Genomic DNA, 16,318 nt, shown 5'->3' with positions numbered 1-16,318 from the left:
TCGCCGTAAATCAAGCGCTCGAGGAAAATTACGGGTCTAATATTTCGACTCCGGAGTTTTATTATCCCCGCTTTTCGTTCCGCGACGACGCGTCCTGATTTCGTGACTTCGAATAAAAACATACTCTAATAAATTGGGCTCGAGCGACAACCTGGCAAACGTTCTCGCAGTGTCGCCCGTGACTTCAACGGAGATTTAATAAAGAAGCTTCTCCTCCTGCTTGACCCTTTCTTCTTCTTCTTCCTTTTCTTTGGCTTCTCGCAGGCGAAAGCTACGTGGGCAAATTTGACGTCGAGTCGATGGCACGAAACGCGCCAACACTTCCGTCAGCCGTGCGAGCTTGGTCAGTTCAGGTGGGAAGCTTCCTCTTTAACCTCTCGTTTTGTAACGTCACTCTTCAAATTCAATTACTAATAGCGTTCGAGCGCCGGTTCTAGCAGATTGCAGCGATAAAAAGTTTGGAGGGTAATAGGTGAAGTCGTTATTGCGTAATAGGCCCTTGCGTTGAGGGGAATACGAAGTTTAAAAAAAGAGAAAAATTACGAGTGACCTGGAATTTAATCTTTCGGCAAGTGTCCCCATTCGAATGTCGCTCGTTCGACTGACACGGAATAAAAAAGAGAGAAAACGAGGAACAACTGACGTATTCACGTATGAAAAATTGTATTTTTGTTAAAAAGAAAATAAAAACACTCACTCGAACCGTAACGATAACTACGATAACACGCTTGCACAACGCGAATTCGTAGCGAAAAAAAAAAAAAAAAAAGAACAAATAGCATCGATAATTTCTCGGTGGCGATGAATTAACGTCGTCGTCTTTTTCAAATAAATTGCATCGAGTAATTACGAACGGAGGGTTGCTTGGCCGGCGACATTTGTGCTGGTCCGCGTGGCATAATTTATTCGCGCATTACGCGTCAATGCATCTGCCGTGCAGCAAAGCGCGGCGAACGGTCAATTACAAAATTGTTATTGGTGGTCCAAGTCCGAAATACGTCCACCGTCATAATTTACCGCCGGCCTACCCGACACCCCCCGCGCGCGCACCTCTACGGTTATGAGCGCTCTCCAACGATATTAAAACTCGCGCCATTGTTCAGAGGCGCGCGTATTCACACCGACGCGACGTTTAATATTCGAGCGGCTAACGGGTGACTCGCGTAACCTACCCTCTAACGCGTCAAAATAAACCACGTTCCGTTCGACACGGCTCGTCACGTGGAAAAAATATATATCGGACGAATATGTGCGCGGTGTAACGGACGAAAAATGGGAGAGGAAAAAAGTAACGGCGACACTAGTGACGCGTCACGTGACCTCAGATTCCACGATATTTACCAGCGAAACAAATCAACTTGGACGGACGTTCGATTTGCCTGGGGAACATGCTCGCGTGTATCGCACGATAGCTTCGTGAGTCAGTTTTGTTTTTTGCCTTGTCGCACTGTTATGAAAACGTTCACCGTGACAGAATGTCACGGTTTCGAAAATATTTGTACAAGAGAGACTCCCGACCAGCTCGCACGGTTAGGAATGTATATACGCACTACGAAAGTCGAATGATTTACGCCTGGATAATGGAGATACACGTTTGCGTAAATTTAAACGCGATAAAGGTCGGAGATAGAGGATAAACGTTGAATATTAGTTGGAAATTGTGTTAATTGAGAGGTTAAGAGTTGATTCGAAGCACTCTGGTGGACAAATGTTCCGTTAGAAATAACCGCGAAAACGATTATTTGCAACATTCCATTGGCGACAATGGTCGCCATGTTTGAATGCCTCTTACATATATCACTCAAACTTGTTAACTTAAGACAACACAGCACTTGAAGTAACATCTCGCCGTTAAACAGACGTGATATATCGTCGTACGATGTGTAATACTAGCGTATAACGTGTGCCAGGTCAGATCAACTTACAAAGCTTTGCTGCGTGTGTCAAGTGTCGCCAAGCTGTTCCGGGAACCAAGGAACGTGTTGTCGATGTAAACCGATGGATTTCTCGATGTACACGTGGCGATTCGTGTAGGATTTTCGAAAAGGTGGACGCAGAAGGGCATGCGTGGTCGGTCTGGTTCCCGCGGCACGCGTAAACATAACCTCTATGGCGGCCAAATTTTCATTGCGACGACGTGAGCCAGCCACGTGCTCCTGCCTGTACTACGCATGCGCATTCCCACGTGCTTCGTTACGATCCCCTTAGTCCTTCAATCGTCAAACTCAGCGTTCTCTCTGTTTACTTTTCACAAATTTCCTATCCAAAACCTTTAAATTGTTACACTTAAAAGTTTGTGCTTCTGAAAAAATGAAGTAAGAATATTAACATCCAAAAATTTCAAAGATATTCCATTCGTCAAAGTGTCGCGCATATTGTGTGACAATTTATAATCCTTAACCCCGGAGACCGTATTTAATTCTCTGCTTCGTCCCTTTTTTCTGCCGCTACCTGGCAGCGCTCAAGGCACAGGCGAGCAATAACGACTTTTCAAGTAACGTCGAAGTAAAATTGAATTTCTCAAGGTGGGGAGAGCGTTAACTCTGCTACACTGTAGAACGTATAGTCTGGAGGGAGCAAGGGCGAATGCAAAGGGTGGGATGAATTATAACTTTCTGTGGACGTTAACTGTTGCAAATCATTTCGTGCCGGAACTTTCTTGCGTTTTTTCTGCACGGCAAATTCAAATTGGTTACCCGACTCAGTTCCGCATAATTTCACTCGTTAACTATTTAATAAGTTTCAACATCTCCCGTGCGCCGACTAACCTTGTATCCTTTAACGATGAAAATTCCCTCGTAATTTCTCATCGCTCACGGCAAAGATTTATAAAGCGCGCGTTTCACCGTTTCTCCACGGTTTACGAGAGTTTCAAAGACTGCGACTGTGCCGTGCGGATTAAATCTCGCGACAAATTTCCAAAATTTCACGTCAACGTTTACAACTTTCGCCTCTGTCCCGCTGTAAACTCGGAACGCAGTTCGAAAAGTGGAATTCCAAGGACGACGATCGAGAATTACAACATTATCGCGAATGGGATTCTCGTCGCGCTTATAAATGGTAAAGTTGTCGTACACGTTGCTTCTTCTTCTTTACGATGGGAAAACATATCGCCGAATAACAGCAAGTTTCCTACGAAGGAAAAGGCGAGAGTGTCTCGTATGAAAAGTCTACCCAGTTATTACCTCTTTTACTATCCATACCGGTGAGCTGAAACAAGGAACAACGAAGACGCGTCGTAAACCGAAGGAAGTTCTCTCGGCAACTTCGCTTATGCTTTAGTAACGACTCCCTCGTAACGCATGCTCTATCACCTGTGATAAATTTCGAATACAGCTAGCTAGTCTCCGTATCTAGTTTACAACTTTTCAGACAAACTTGCTTCTCGTTAAAAATAATTCCAAGGTGGAACTAAGTGAACGTTCTCCATGGGAATAGATTGAAATTGAAGAAAAAGACAGCGTACTCGGTGTTCCATTTGGAAAGCAAGACTTTCATCGAGATCGCCGGGGAATTTGTTGGAAAGGGGAGAGTGACGTACAGTTTTGAACATATTCAACGACCCAGACAGCGATCGTCAGGGGTGAGATTTCCAGGGGAGCTAGCCAAGTTCTGAACGGGTGTACTGCACCCCTAACTTTGCCTGAGTGTGGGATACACACCGACCTAGTGCAAACAGTGGAGGCGCAACAGGTTCCCCCCGACGTTTATATTTCCATGTGGATCAGGACTAGGAGTTTTAGCCGGGACACGAACCCGTTGATAAACCTGTTGGACCCGCCTTTTCGAACGGTTAGCTGCAATTCCAGCTGACGTTCTAGTTGCCCGCATATCCGGAGGATGGCGACGCGCTCGAACTCGGTAAAACGCTATCCGCGGCAACTTTCACCGATTCTTTAAAGCCTGATCACCTGGCCGTACGGTATTCCCACCTGTTTGTCCTTTTATTTCTACTGTGCAAACGCACCGCGGAATCGAACGAAGTACGGACTCTTCGTGTGGTTACCGTCGTCGATTCGATACCGAATGGTCACTTCCGGTACACTGTGGTTTAACGCCGATACTCACGCGCTTCCGTAAACTTTTACACTCTTTGATAGAGCGAACAAAATTGTTAATATCGTCGATTTTTAGAATCTTGAAAAAAGGAGGTTTTCACGCGGTAGTTGTCCGCGTAGATCTCGAAGGAAGATCTCGAGGATCGAGCAGAAAGGAGGAAACTGCAGTGACAAAGAGCGTTCGCGAGGAGACGAGATCGTGGTAGGAATATTGTTGGCACGGTTCTCCCACAGCTCACCGGGCGAAAGCAGACTGCAGGCTTATTTAAAGCGGCCACTTCCGCGACTCGCTTCCGTCCTCGTGCAGATTCCGCGGAATATCCGTAGGAAATATCTCGTTGCTTTCTGTCCGTTGGATTCGGAAGAATCTCTCTCTGGAAACGCGTTAAACCGTGTAGCTCATACGTAAGAAGCAAAACTCTTCCTCGCGTGAGCTCGCCGACCGCGAACAGTGAACACATTTGTTCGCGTTAATATATCTATCATTTTGATCGACGGATCGACGGTTTAATTCGCTTCCTCGATCGGACGAGAACGCGTGTTTATACGTGATTAATTAATCGGCTGGCTGATTTTCCGTTTCGTTACGGAATTCAGTATTGCAAAGGTTCGGCGGAGAGGTCTGCAGAGTCGATTAACATGAGGAAATACGCTTCCGTGTTGTGTGCAATAGAAAGCGCGTTGCGGCCCGCTTATAATGGGGAACAAATTGCCGGCGCGTCCGACGCGTCCTGTTACGCGCTCGTCCTGCGGCGTACGAGAGCCATAATACGCCCGATATAATTTATAACCGGCTCCACGACGAAACTGCGCGTCCATTAAATATCGTTTCCATGATCGACGCGCGCTGCAACGCGACGACGGCCACTTCGCCTGGCAGATGCGACACGTGAAACGGAATTGCTAATTACCGGTTTGTAATTACGTGTAATTAGCCGGACGAGGGAGAGGGCGGTGAGGATCAACTTTTAATAATTGTCGCGCAGCGATAACACGGGCGGTAATGTGAAACTTTTCGAGCGGCTGGAGATTCGAACGCTTTACGGTAATTGTACAGGACGAGTCAGAGAAAGAGTCTCAGACTCCTTTTTTTTTTAAACCGCTGCACATATCGATTTGATATTTTTCATATTATACTAAATGGAACAGGTCAACTAATCGTGTAAGAAACACTGGGAAAACAACGAACTAATATCCGGATAGTGCGGTATCCCAAAAATAACTTATTCTTTATTTCTAAGCGCTTCTTAAGATTTCCGGCGTCCGTCTTGCTCGACGGCTATTTCCAGAATGTCCTTTCCGCGTCGTATCCCACGTTGCTCCGAAAAACCGTTGGAGCCCCCTCGTTCGACTTTCCAGGGAAAGGGCTCGGTTTATGGGACCCTCAGGTACCCGCGCGCTTTCTCTTCCTGGGTGACAAATTCCAGGCCACCACTTTGCCGCCGGAATCTCGCATTTCTTACAATCGTTTAGGATACAAAAATTTGTTTTTTGAGAAAAGGAAGTATTGGAAATGGGTTATGGAAATGAAATAGCCTTTGTAAACTGTTAATGTTCTATTTATCATCGGACTCGGAGGAAACTCTTTCAAATGCTCTAACGAACTGTCTCTGGTCACCCGAAAAGGGAAAGTTGGGGTCCACTTATACCTAGGAACTGTTTACTCCATTGTATTGCACATCTGGTGGAAGTCTTCGTGTCTTTGTCTAAAAGAACGCGGAGACATTTTTGGCCTCGCTTGATTATTTCTACAGGGTGTTGTTAGAAATAATCGAACAGGAAGGTTCTTCAGATTTCGTTTTTTAATAGAGTGGGGTATTGATATTTTGTTTTTATCGAATTTAATAATATCCACATTTTTTCTTTTTTTTCTACAGAGTTAGAGATCGGCGAAGAGTGCTTTTCTCGATAGAAATTTCAGTGGCGTCGATAATAGACGTATTCTGGGTTAAGATTTAACATAAAGAAAGTTCAAGTTGATATCTGTACCAGTTCCGAGGAAAACAGGTTGTGACACTTTATCTGGGTCAGCCTGTACAGTAGGTAGATTGGTTTTAATTGAATTTTTAGACTGTTTCGAATACGGTAATTGGACCGAACTTAATGAATCGACCGGTATCACGGCGATACCTGATTAATCACAGCACGTTTCAACCTTTCATCGAATTATTCCAATTCCGCAGTACGTTTCGAAACAATTTATTTCCCGCGCTTCTCTGCCCATGTTCAAAACATTAAATGGTTAGTTGCGCCGTGGGTAACGAGTTAAAGCCGATATCCCTGAAAAACGTCTATCAATCCGATGGCTCTGTTTTCCTCGTTGTTTCACGTTCAACTTTCTCCACGTTTCGTTTCATTCGTGGAATCTGTAACACACGGTTGTATTTTTCATCCTCATTCTGGATACATGTGTATCGTGAAAATTGCACGATTTTGCGCGGCAAACTTCCAGGAATTCAAATAAACTTTCTCGAAAATATGTTTCGCCTGAATTAAAGAACAACGTTGTCTCGAAATATAATTTGCACGTCTGAGAATATCGGTAAAAGGACGAAAATGAAATTAACGCACACAGACCCAAAAAATCATGAGAGACGCGCCGTTTGCCATCAATTCGTGACTCTCGATCGAACACTTCATTTTCGCGAGAATTTTCACGACGATACTCGTCGATCACACAGCGACGGTATCAATTTTTGATATCGCAGCAGTGACCGATCGATACTCCGTCGACACACCATCGACAATGACAGACTGGTCGAACCATTCTCTGTCGAATATGCTTCGACGTTGGTAGCGACCCCGTTAATCAACCTACGAACACAAAAATGCACACCAAAGTGTTCAACAACTTCTTATATCCACTCTATATAAAAAAAAAGTATAATATTCCAGGCGTGTTGGAAATTTTCCAATGATTTATCGACGAAATTTTATTGGACAGGACGCTAATAAAACGCGGCCTGATCGACGAAACGCGGCGGCGGGCTTGGTTAATTTGGCTTGGTGCCCTTGATTAAACGCCTGTCCCTTATCGGTGTACGGGTATACACCGGTCGCCTACAACGCTTCCGGTACCCTGGCCGGAAATTTATCGACCGGACGGCGGCGGAGCTTGTCGCCCCGGTATTGTTTTTCCGTTATCTTCCGAATGGTTTAGATTGCTCCGTGCTTCCGTAGTTGGCATTCGCGGCAAGGTGGGCCGGCGGCCACAGTCCCCCGCGTGCCAAACGATAAGCTGCAGGGCTGAGAGCTGAACACAAAAGCGACACAGGCCCTGTATAATAGCCGGCTGTTTTGCCCTTGGGAGTATTACCGGAGAATGGAAACCTATCCATCATTTTTTACCTCGATATACATACATACAGCGAGGTTCGAAAATTGCGCGCCACGCGTTATATTTTAGTTATTCGTTCTCTTTTATTTGGACGTTTTGTCAGTTTTCGTGGCCGATTTACTCGTTTTTTTAAATGTTGTATTCCGTGTACTATCGTTTATTGACCCTTTGCGGTCTAAATAGTCCAGCTAGTGTGCACTCGTTTGGTCAGTCTCGGGCAGTACCATGTAGTTTCCCTTTATTTCAATATTTCAGCGTGATATTAGTTACAAAATACTAAGTTTCGGTATAATATTATTTCATTTATTATCGTTATATATCTGAAGGCAGAAATTCTTGTGTCGAGTCTGACTCGACGTAGGACCGCAAAGGGTTAGGTGAACCGTACAGGTATCACGGAACGGAGACGCGTTGACAAAGTACAGTATCGTTAGCGGACTATTCGGTACTTAGACTAATTTCTAATTTCTAATTCCTTCTTAAAGGACGTGTAATATGTGTTCGTATCTTGAGGAGTGGGGCTTAGGATTTGGAAGGGTTTGGTATACCAAGGGCAGAGTTCGAGGGTGAGACGGAGTTAGTCAGGAAAGGATGGAGTCGTGAGGTCAAGGTTCGACGATGAATAGTAAGGAAAGGATGAAGTCAATGGTTATCGAAATTTAGGGGATTTAAAAAATGAGAATGGAAGGCTGACACTTAAACCTACAGCGCGATTTTGACCATAGCAATAAGGTAAAGCATTTTTAACGGAGTGCTGAAGCGATAGGGTTAAGGAAAATTCTAAAAAAATTGAGGTTGAGGTGACGAAGCTGGAAACTTTTGAATAATACTGTATATTGCTTAAAATTTGAAAGAACGTTAAAGTGAAACAAACGGAGGCAGGGAGATCTTCGTTGGTTCATTAAGTGTGCTATTCAGGGAGTTTGATAGATTCTTCTTCCACTTTGCCGAGGGGAGGAAGTAATATAAAATCTGAACTTAGCGTTTATTTAATGGAGGCGGGATTTGACGGGTCTGGTGTTATCTGAAAGTAAAATTAAACGGGTGAAGAAAAGGTGGCAACGGTCGTAATGAGAATGAACGAGAAACCGATGCCTGGCATCGCGTTCGATCGATAAGGAAAACTCGGAACAACGCTGTGAATTCGTAAAACTGTCGCGAAGAAAGGGAAAATGGTGAATAGCTGGCTGGTGTGGTCTTCTTTTGCTCACGCCAACCTCGATTTATTCCGATAACCTGTCATTTATAGTGAAAAAGTCGAGATCTGGCGGACTTAATAACGCGTATGAAGTGAAAATAATATATTTGCAAAATTATCTGGAGAGAACCAAGGTAGACGTTAACCCTTTTAGGCTCAAGGCAGCTATCTATCCTCGCCTTGGAAAAATCCTGGCTATAACGATTCGTAATTATCTCCTTTTATTGCCTCCTGACGCCAAGTTGAAGTTAATTGCAAATCAACTGTTGCGTCGTGCGCTTCGAACAAGCGGTGAGAGTGGTGGCGCAGGATTGTCGGTGGTTCTTGGTGTGAAGTCGTGGTGACTTAGAGTTTGCACGTACTTCGATATGTTGTAAGACAAAGGCTTTATGTTGAAGAGTGACAATTTTATGTGGCGTGTGTTCGTTACGTGCTACTTGTCTATTTTCCCTCTTTGATCTGTCTTTTTGCCGCGTTGGTGCGCTTATTTATAAATGGGTGTACGGGTACAAGCTGGTGGTCTCCGCCAATGAGGACGGGTCTACCCTCTTGGACGGTCCTCCCTGGCCCGCGATCATGCCGCCCACCCTGGAATTTCCAAGTTGGCAAGGTGGTGATATGTCGCGATGGTGGGGGGGTGAGGCCCAAGGGTAGCCAAGAAAGGTTTTATGACATGTCAATGTCTATTGAATGTTCACGAGTGGGCACCGGGAAGGTATGTGGCCCGCAGAAAATTTATTTTTCTGCAGCCATAAAACGCTTCCTGGGCTTCGTGTCCAATTTGAACGAAAAATTAATTAACGCGAAGAAAAAAAGGGGCGCATTCAAAAATAGCGTAAACAGGCGTCCATGTCATAAACCCTAACATCAACATTTTTGCTAATATACTTATTCCTCTATTCTCACATTAAATGCACTCCTGGTAAAAATAAACCCCGAATATTGCTATTAGTTGCATTTTTACAACTCTTCTGTTTTTCCTTTAATCTTTCACGTTTCAATTTTTACTTCAGCAACTCGAGCTTTTAGTTTAACAAATGTTCCGTGGAATTTTGGAGATCTCAATGTTTTTTATAAAAATCCTCCCCTGTGCTGTGTAAAAATCGCAGATCCTAAAAGAGTTAAAGATGATCTTTCACGTAGTACAAAAATTTCAACTTGAATAATTACAGAAAATTCACGGAAACGACGGAAGTCTGTTCTTTACGTTTCCAATATCGTTCGCATGTTACCAGTGCATCGTATAAGGGCGAAAATCCGGGTAAATCCACAGGCACCAGTTCCCGCAGACATCTCATTCACGAATCTCGGCTGTTATCGCGGTTCGGCCGTAAAGACGTCGCTTTATCAGCGATGCAAGCCTCCGCGTGAAGTCACGAACGCCTCTTTTTATCCTGTACTCGCGTGACGTATCGCTGCCGATTATATTTTTTTTCCACCGAAAATCCAGCGAATCTCACGAAAACCTTGAATTTCTTCAATTCTCGATACACGCCGCAAATTTTTTCCTAATCTGTACAACACGTCACGTATACCCGATTTCTCTTTCTCTCCTTTTCTTCGTCTCTACGATCGTTCGTTACACAATGACAACGACGACGACGACATTCCATGCAATCTACCGTAACGACCTTTGATGTCGAATCTCCCCGTAACCGATGAAGATAATGCTCGTGTCCCTCGGCCGTGACCCGAGTCGATAGTATCGCCGCGATAACGAGCGAAAAGAACTCGTTAACGTGCTCCCTCGATGGTCGGGTGGGAGTATCGCGTGCGTAGAATCGACACGTTCAAGGTGTCGATGTTAATTATCGACGATTTTTCCACCAGACGAGACAATTCACGTTTACCCCGTCCTTCTGTCTATGCTACTTTTATAAATTCGATTAACTGTTTCAACAAACCCCACCGGGATCGAAGTTAAACAGGTGCTGTCAACGCCAGAGAATGGTTCAATTTCCTTGTTCCTCGGTGAAGAAGAATGATATTTAAAGACATTTTCTCGCAACCGTTAACCTAGACGATTCGACAGCGATTTATTATCCCACGGATGGAGAAAGGGACTTGAAAATTCGACATATTCACAGCGGGACGGTGGTGTGCGCCTTGTCAATCGGAAATCAGGCCACTTTTCGAAGTCACTTCTGTAGAAAGTTCACCCTAGCGAATATTCGCGATCTATCAACGTCCTTGGTTCGTATTCGAAATAACTCTTCCTCCGTTTCGTGATAGAGTGAGACTGGTATTATTAACACGGAAATATTAAAAGGTTCGATCGGAATTGTCTGTATCCGAACGGGCGGTACACACGTGTGGCAATCTGTCGTGACATATGGCGAAAATGTAACGAGAAGTGTGCATTAATCGCCGTTCAACCGGGTATAACGTTGAATAAAATTGCCAGTGGCCTGTATTATTATTTTCGAGGAGCTTCGAGGCGTGCATTGTCGCGGGTGGAATGCATAACAGCAAAGTGCATCGGTGCTCCGCGGATCGCGTTCCGCCATTACGAGAATTACCAGCGGGCAACGGCGTCCCCTGTTTTTCTCCATGTCACCGTAAAATTGGCCCGTTTATTGGGATTCATTGTTGGCCCCGGCTGCTGCCATTCACGCGCGAGCTGCAACACACCCGAAGAACGGAGACGAAACGTGTCGACCACCGGTGTAGAATTAATTCCCGTCGCACAATTGTCGCTCCCCCACTGATAAACGCTTCCGAGAGACACTATGCCCATCGGGAGGAATTGTTAGTTGCAAAATACGTCGAATTCTAGCATTTCTTTTTCGTTGCATCGACACGTTTGTTCGTAATGTTATGCCGCGGCAAAGAGAGGAGTCTCGAAGAACGTGTTCTTAGTGTGCAAAAGTAGGTTTTTATTAATATAATACAGGAATCACGTGCAGAGGACGTTTTCACTATGAGGTGCGCGGGACGAGGTGAAACCAATTATTGCTTAAAATGTGTGGGGACGCTGTCCTTTATCCCTTCGCTTTTCCTGGAGTTTGTACCCTTATGAGTAAGCCTTTCAGCTTCCAACAGCCAAAGGATCCTCCTGGTGCGTCGGGATAGTGACTAATTCTCTCAGTGTCACTATCCTAACAGTAATACGCTAAGAAGCGATCGATTGCATTGTTACTCATTTGGGAGTTGAAGATTGTGAAGTGATAATTATGCAAATGAGGCTCGATTAACCCTTTACGCTTTCACACGTTTGTGCGTAATACGCTAAGAAGCGGTCAATTGCATCGTTACTCATTTCAGACTTGATAATAGTGTATTTATTACGCAAGTAAGGCCCGGTTAACCCTTTATGCCCGAGTCTTACACGTGCGCAGCTATAATCCTCGAAAAAGTGCAACTTTGTTTAATTATTTTCTCTCGCTCTTCGTATTGCGCTATCTTTTCTATTCTACTGCGGAGATCTAAGTCACAGGATTGTGAATAAACGGGAAACTTATTTCTATACGCCTAGGAAATAATTAAAAAAATGAAATTGACCATTTTTGGCGTATCAAGTTGAGAGAAATGTGAGCGTTAAGGGGTTAAAGCTCCCTCTAACGGAACATTTACCGAACATGAAAGTAACGAGCATATAAATTTTCGTGTATAAAATGTTATTTAAATGATAGGATATTTTTTGCGAGCTGCTATCTATACGAGATATTGTGCAAAATTATGCAGAGTTATTTCCAAAGTACTCGAACACTAACAAGGTAACCATTAAACATGGCGCAGGTGTAAATATTCATTATACGTAACATATTATGAATATGAATAATGTAAACGTTATAGGTACCATGAATATTTTTGACATAATCGGACACTATTTCGATTAATTTGCATTACAATGTCATATATGAAAATGCACGATAAATGACAAATTAAAGGAAAGAGCGTCAACTCGATCATTTTACAATTAACTAGAGAAACATCGTTAAAGTCGCAAACTTATCAAATTTATCAATTTTTATCGAAGCAATAGGTATCACATTCTTATTAACTCATCCGCTGTAATATCCGAATATTTTCTTGAGCAATTATATAAAATATTCCCCAGAAAGTATAAAAATTTTCATGAACAGTCACACTTATAATTATCAAATAACAAAAACACTTCCGCACGAAAATGGAAATTCTACGAATCAAAGGGTTGCGTAAATAAGCAATAAAAAGTGTTCCTCTCGATTACATTTTCAGCGTTCCTATCGTTAAACTGCATTTCACCAGGGGATGTTTATACCGTGCGTTGAATCAGATATTGTCCACTTAGCCAGGCTTAATAGTGGGATAGGTTAACGTTCGTTGAAACGGGTAAAATTGCAGCGAATCACGATCGCGTCGATCACCGGCGAATTGTCAGCGCGGGTAATCGGATTCGGAAATGCTTTCACGCGATTCATTAGACCGTCATTTTATATTTCTCGATGACGAAAAGTGGACCAATCGGGCAAAGTACGTTTAATGGCGGCGCGACCCGAACAGCGCTCTCGCCTGCCTCTTTCGAAACGATCGGGGAACATAATAACCGAATGGAAAAGGTAGAAACGAGGCAGGTGAAGAGAAAAAAAATGAGAAAGAAAGAAACTGGTACGGATGGTCGGTGTTTCAACGACGGGAACGATAAAAATCGACGGTACCGTACTTGACGATTTTTCCACGTTCCCGTTGGACGTCGAGGGCGGCATAGCTCGGCTCTCTGCGTTCACGAAAAGTTATTGCTTCGCGATGAAACGATACACCGGTTAACATTGTTTACGATTCGATTCCACGGAATCAATGTTCCAGCACGGGGCATCGATTAAAAAACATTCCGCCCGTACGTTTCACCGATCGTCTCGATGAATTTCCACCGCTCACTCTCTCTCTCTCTCTCTACTCTAACCTGTTCGAATCGAAACACCGCTCGCTCTGTTAAATAGGAAAAATCACGAACGAGTGTATATGTCTTCTATCGACGACACGTTGAACGCACGAAGCGATGGTTATTATGAAACAATTTCGCGACAATGCGCTATCGTACGAACTTTTTATCTCGTACGACCAGATTTTGCGTGCTTCTGAAGGAATTTCTTTCGGAAGAAATCTCGAGGCTAATACGTAAATCGAGATCGTGAGGAATACCGAATAATTAAAGTAAACCGCTGTCCTTATCGAAGCACCGAGACGAACGTGTTCGATCTTTTGGAAATGAATTCGGGAATTCGGGAATATAAAGCCGTGGAAGATTCATCGAATCGTAGTCGTTCGTGGAAAATACAGAAGAGTTCCATGGAACATTCGACATGCACGGAAAGGTACTCGTTCTCGTGACACTCTCTCTGGCGATTTTCCTGCAGGTGAGTGAAGATTCGTATCTGGAGTCGAGTCGCGAAACGCGTGACAAGACGAACGAGCGTGACTCTGACGGACGAGAACGATGTATTAAAGCATTAAATTGAAACGAACGAGGCGTAACGCCTCGTACATCTAAAGGCAGAGTCACATTTGTCCGTGTTAGACGCGAGAAATGAACGCGTTCGCGTTCTCCTCCGTAGCGGAACTTTGCAATTTAAACGAATCGGCTCGTTTTTAATTCACATTGACCCACCGCCGGGTGACACGCTATTTCTCACGCTCGATAATAGACGCGATACACCGTCGATCCATTATTCCACTCTTTCGCCGGTTTTCGCTGAAATATTTAACGCTTCAAAATGGAATCAATAGTTCTTCTTTCTCTTCCGCTGTAGACGAATCAACCGAGTTTCGCATCGTTCGCTGAAGTACGACATCGCCTGAGGCATCTGATTCACGGGGAAGATTGCACCGTCGCGAGTCAAACTGACATCTTGAACACTTTGACGCAGATTCGAAATTTAACCGAGTGCGTATGGAAAGCGACCCAGGCAATGAATCCAGCATTTCTCGAAGGCTCTTCTCAGCACTGTAACTGCAAGCAGGACAGTGTGTTCGACAAATTTCGTTCTCACTTCAGATCGTCTTTCCATATTAAGGAACCGGTTGACGTAGTTTGAAAGTTTCGGTAGATAAGATTAACCCTTTGCACTTGGTCATTCTGCTGTAGGAAAGGTGGCAAGTCGGATGTTGAGTGAAATTTGTAACGTAGAAATAAACTGTGCTACTTTATTTAACACTAGGTTCACGGACATTTCTTATATACCTACCTCTACGGACGAACGAAACCGTACATTTTCTTTAAAAAGTATCTTATTTTATTTAAAGCAACATATGTGGGAAGCAGGCATGATAAAAGAAGTCGCGAACACGGGCAATCGAATCTACTCGATATATTTACCGGCTGATCGGCACGTGCCGGCGGGCTTAAGTGTGTGTGTCTATGTGAGCATTAGCTCCTAGAATATTCTAACGTAACGCGACCAGGCAGGCAAAAACCCTAGCCCGGACGTGCCGGGTTTGGAAAAAATGCCTGGAACGTTCGGGCTGGGCTAGGATAAAAGCACGTGCCCGCGACACGCGGGAACAGTCGCAAAGAAGCCGAAAGTCAGTCCGGAAAGAGATGCAAGAAGCCACGATACGTTACGATAAGGCCTGTGTAGGCGCTACGAACTAGTCTTACTCGTCGTGTTATCTCTGTAACTAGCGGAAGAGACACCTTAATAAAACCCTATTCCTACACTATTAACTTCTAAACGAAACTATGTGGTATTATATATTTATGCAAAATGTATAACAAGCGTAAGAGGCAGGAGAGAAGTGTAAACGGTTTCTGTAATTGTCCTTGTGGGATTCGAAATGCGTCAAAATGGCGCGTCCCGTAAACGTAGTGTTCAATATTCGACGTACTCTCTATTTCGCTATGGCGAACAAAACGGAGGCTCGCAGATCTGCTCTGTGTCTCGGTTAATTATTTACCAGGTGACAATTACTTCACGTCGCTTCTCAGCCGCCACTCGATCGCAAAGGGTTAACGTACACGTAAAGAATTTTGTGCGATCGAAAGTACCACGAATAAATCGCATCGAAGTGCTAGAATTGTAGGAGATTTTCGAAACGCAGGAAGTAACACGAGTACGAAAGAATTGCCACCATTTGGCGAGAGTGTCGAATAAAATTCCGCTCGGATCGGTGTTACAGAAAAGAGCACGATCGTAGAGAAGAGTCGAAAGAGGGGACTCAGATGTGGAACGGACGAGCGGCAAAACGTATGCTATCTAACATGTGGCAAAAGTCCGTAGCGAGCTGACTCGACACAGTCCGTTTGCCTAGTGAAAGCGGTACGGTAATAATTGAGTTTCAAGCTTAATTGTATGGTTTAGGTTCGGCTTGTTTGCCATGATTTAACCCAAACTAGAGGTGGCGGATCGCTCTGATCGCGCAGCCGGATAAATATAACTTCGTTAAAACCCTGCACTCTTGTTTCCAACAATGCCGAGATTCAACGACGTCGTAATGTTTGGGTAACACTTCGAGGTAAAAGTTGCAGGTACCGAAGGTAATTCCACGGTAATACCGATTCGTGTGCGTATCATTTTCTAGCCTGTGCATTTTTCTCTCTTCTCCTTCTTTCTTTTGTCACACCTGTTTTCTCTCTGATTTTAGTTCTGCGTTATGCAATTGTGTACGCAGTGAGTTTCTTTTTAACGAGGATGTTGATGGTGATTTTCTGAAGGAATGGATAGGTGTGAAATTAGGGGACTGTTCGAAGCTGAACGTTACACAATAGGTGATCTTGAAAGTAACGAGTGGACTGTGGATTTTTAT

Source organism: Habropoda laboriosa, unplaced genomic scaffold (assembly GCF_001263275.1).
Source record: "Habropoda laboriosa isolate 0110345459 unplaced genomic scaffold, ASM126327v1 scaffold5, whole genome shotgun sequence".
In the NCBI taxonomy this organism is placed as follows: domain Eukaryota; kingdom Metazoa; phylum Arthropoda; class Insecta; order Hymenoptera; family Apidae; genus Habropoda; species Habropoda laboriosa.
The sequence above is the reverse complement of the archived record's forward strand: the minus strand, read 5'-3'. Positions refer to the sequence as shown.